The sequence below is a fragment of the Sciurus vulgaris genome (genome assembly GCF_902686455.1).
Source record: "Sciurus vulgaris genome assembly, chromosome: 10".
Taxonomy (NCBI): domain Eukaryota; kingdom Metazoa; phylum Chordata; class Mammalia; order Rodentia; family Sciuridae; genus Sciurus; species Sciurus vulgaris.
The window spans coordinates 113,619,400-113,623,794 of NC_136470.1; the positions used below are offsets into that span (position 1 = coordinate 113,619,400).

General features: G+C 39.2%; 1 pseudogene across 1 annotated transcript; it reads left to right on the top strand.

The window, feature by feature from the left end:
* The first annotated feature begins 949 nt into the window (after positions 1-949).
* Positions 950-3,202, top strand: LOC306670249 (ubiquitin-conjugating enzyme E2 D2-like; annotated as a pseudogene). The gene is made up of 2 exons (XR_013766778.1): positions 950-991; positions 1,162-3,202. The product of XR_013766778.1 is annotated as a ubiquitin-conjugating enzyme E2 D2-like (transcript).
* Positions 3,203-4,395: the final 1,193 nt, after the last annotated feature.

Sequence of the window (4,395 nt, forward strand, 5' to 3'; positions counted from 1 at the left end):
AGCTGGGTCTGATCCGTTAAAAGGAGTGATTCCTGACAAGGGCTTGTTGGGCGTTAAGGCCTGGCTTCTGACTGGTGCCCATGGGGCCCTAGAGCGTCTGTGAGAATATCGTTAGGCAAGGACCACCTCAGATGTGTGTTAGGTGTGTCTAGAAAAGCACATTCTCCTTATCCTGGCCCCAAAGTAATCAGCTAATTAGAAAAAGGAAGCAAAACCCGACGGATTTATGTGGATCGCTGAGAAGCAAGGTAAAATGTGTGTGTGTGTGTGTGTGTGTGTGTGTGTGTGTGTGTGTGGCTGGGGTCGGGTCCTGCACATGTAAGAAGATTGGCATGATTTTGGTGTGATTACATGAAAGGCAGGATTGGAGATTCAGTTAAAAATTTAGATTTAGCACTACTGAGGCATCAGCCTTTTGTATTTGTCTTAGCTGGTCCAAAATTAATTACATTTTTGTGGGGATTCTAGTTATGGTAGAAGATGTAATCAGGTATGCCTGCTCTCTTTCCTGTAGTTTTTCAGAGATTTGAAAAGTGATTGCCTGACTAGTGGATTTACAGGTGTAAGCTCTAAATATTTATTTAGGATAGTGTTCAGCCATAAAACATTTGCCATTTCTTTCCATTTGTTTTATTTTCTTCTGTTGTGGTTTATCAGGAAAGTTCTTGGTCAAAAGTCAAGAACTGGGCGGAGGGATCCACGCGGCTGAGGAGGCTCTGAGCCTGGGAGGAAGAGGCGGCGGCGGCGGCGGCGGCGGTGGCTGGGGCGGCAGCTCAAAAAGGGGCCGCCGCCGGGTGATGCGGTGACCGCTGCGGCAGGCCCAGAAGCTGAGTGGGCCCGGGCCCTCTGCCCGTCTTGCCGGACCCGCACTTCCGAACTCCCCATCTCTTTCGGCCGATCCGCGATTGCCCAGGCGGCCTCAGGCCCCTTCCCCACCCCTCCCCCGCCACCGCCACCACCTCCCACCATGGCTCTGAAGAGGATCCACAAGGTAAGACTAGGCTTGAATGAAGAACCTGGATTTCTTGCATGATTGGTGCACAGTTGTAATCCCAGCAATTTAGAAGCCTGAGAAAGAAGAATCACAAGTTGGAGGCCAACCTGGGCAACTTAGTGATGACCCAAGCAACTTAGTGAGACTCTGTTTCAAATTTTAAAAAGGAATTGAATGACCTGGCAAGGGACCCTGCAGCACAGTGTTCTGCAGGTCCTGTTGGAGATGACATGTTCCATTGGCAAGCTACAATAATGGAGCCAAATGACAGTCCCTATCAGGGTGGAGTATTTTTCTTGACAATTCATTTCCCAAAAGATTATCCCTTCAAACCACCTAAGGTTGCATTTACAACAAGAATTTATCATCCAAATATTAACAGTAATGGCAGCATTTGTCTTGATATTCTACAGTCACAGTGGTCTCCAGCACTAACTATTTCAAAAGTACTCTTGTCTATCTGTTCTCTGTTGTGTAATCCCAATCCAGATGATCCTTTAGTGCCTGAGATTGCTCGGGATCTACAAAACAGATAGAGAAAAGTACAACAGAATAGCTTGGGAATGGACTCAGAAGTATGTGATGTAATTAAAGAAATTATTGGATAACCTCTACAAATAAAGATAGGGGAACTCTGAAAGAGAAAGTCCTTTTGATTTCCATTTGACTGCTTTCTATGAGCCCATGCCTCATCTTCCCCTGTGCACATGTTTACCTGATACAGCAGTGCTGCGTGTTGTACATACTTGGAACAACAAACTAGAAACACTATACTTCTGTACCATCACTGTACTTCTGTACCATCATTGCCTCCTAGCAGAGAAGTGTGTGTGTGACAAGCCAGTTCTCCAGGCGTAACCTAGGTGTGAGACTAAAAAACTTTCCTTGTTGACTTAAATTTGGATAACGGCAAGGTGTGAGGAATGGTGGCTGGAACACGGTGTATGCTTGGAAGGGGTAAAGCTCCACTGACCTGTAGGAGATTGTTTTTAAGTGGAATCCATTTAAACTCAAAACAGTTATGAAAAGGTGAAGAACATGAAGCTGTTTCTGTATTCATTTTATTCCAAAGGACCTACAACTTAGGTGAGAAAGTTATGACCAACCAGATTAAACTGTACCCACATCCTATATTTTAAGGTCTAAGTTTAACTGGTCAGCATTTAAATGGATTGGAGCTATTAGTATATGAAGTGTGATGGGCTTTGTTCCCAACTACTTTTACATCTCTCTGCCCCTTCAACCTTTGTCCTTTCAGCCCCTTTCTCCATATTCTTTGGTTTGTATGGTTTCTCAGTTAATACATAGCTAATAGCTCTTATTTTTCTTATGTTTTTAACTGTCTATTTGGATGTAAGGGTGAAAATTCATTTGATGGAAATACTTGTGTATATTTAAAGACCCAATTGCTCCTCTGGAGCTTGTACGTTCAAGAATGATTAATCTGTGTAATATACTGATTACTACAGTCATTACATATAATTTTGTGTGAATAGGCTTTTTGATTTTAAGAACTTTATCCAGCTGAGATTAGCGGTGGATTTTCTTTCACTCCTGAAATGTTTTCATTTATATGGTTGCATTTCAAAATCATGAAACAATTTCAGTTTACCTAGTAAAAAAGGACATCTTGAGCAGTTTTATTGAACAAAGATAGAAGCATAAGCTTAAAAGCATTTTTGTGAAACGTATGTGCAGCATTCCAGGAACATGACTGTTAAACTAAATAAGAAATTTGTTTTATTAATGAAACTAAACTGCATCACCAAAACCTGTGACATTCTCTTGGTACATAGGCCATAAAACACAAAGGCATTGCTGTTTGGTAAGTTAAGCCTCTGTGATTGTAATTATAGAAGAGCAACTTTGACCAAACCTGAGCACAATCTTGTATTGGAGAGTCTCCATAATTACTTTGCACTAACATTTGCAGGATGTTCATCCAATTTTAAATTGTACTACATGTGGCTTTTTGAAGAAGTCTTCCCTTCACTCTGGTAAAATGTAGTTTGAAACTTGTAAACAACTGTGTCTGCCAGAAACATCATGTGTGTGAACTAGGCAAATTACCATTTTTTTCCCCTTCTTTTCCTAATTTAAATGTAAACTAGGCCAGCCCGAAGGCCACGAATGATGCACTCTCGCCTTCAGGTTCTTTAAATGCATCTTTACACTCTTGCACAAAATTGAGGAATAAATATCCACTGCTTTTGGTTTAAAAAAAAAAAAAAAGTCAAGAACTCTTGTTTTCTGGATTGCCACAGGTCAGAACCCAGTGTGGGAATTAACTAAATTATCAGAAATAATATACTTGCCTTCAAGTCTTGTCTTACTGCTAGTCAGTAGAAAGCTTGAAAGAAATGAAGAATCTTTTGACCTAAAGCTAAGAAAATGTATAACATTATTTACTGAGTGTTTACTATCTGCTAGGCACTGAACTAGGCATTTTATTTGTTGCCTTTGGTTTATCTTCATAATAACCCCATGAGGATTATACCCTTAGTGATAAATAGCATGCAATTTAGAGCCACACTGCCTCAAGTTGTGATGTTGCTTCTTCTGCCACTTACCAGCCATGTGACTGTGGGCAAGTTACTTGTTAGTCAGTGTCTCTTGTTAAAAGGTGATGGTAACAGTTTGTCCACTTCATAGGTTTGTTGTAAGTATTAAATGAGTCAGTATGCATGTATTAACTACTTAGAACAGTTCCTGGTACACAATATAAGAACTGTATTTTATTTTTATACACACTATATATAAGCCATTGTTGTTATTCACATTTTACAGAAACCCGAGGCATAGAGAAATTAAGTAACTTGCTCAAAGTCATATAGCCAAGCCCATAAATGATGGAACCAGGATTTCAGTTTGCCCCAAGAGCTTCAAGCTATAGGTGATGTAGGGAAATGTTAACTATGTATTCTTATAACTAATACATTTCTTAAGTATTTCTTAAGCTTGTAATTTTTGTTTTTTGTATGTATTTGTATGTATTTTGTTTGGTAATTATGATATTCAAATAGATAAATAAAAATTTTTGTTTTCTCATACTTCAGCAACCTTCTACAGAAAATAGAAGTGATAAAAGTCAAGTAAATGTAATTTATGAAGTGCATTATTCTATAAAATAATAGAAAGTGGAAGAGTGTAACTCTGTGGTTCATGTTAATATATAAAGGTTTCTAAGTTAGTAAGGAAGAGAAAGCTGGAGGAGGAAAGGTTATTTCAAGTCTTATGTTTGGTTTTCAGTCTGACATGAATGTGTCTAGGTATAATGGTCTTTTACTACCCCTACAAACAAATCTGTAACTTTATGTTTTTACCAAATTTATAAACAGGAAATAGCTTTAAAATGTAATCTTGAAAATGTCTTCAGAGACATTGGAATATTGGAGAATTGA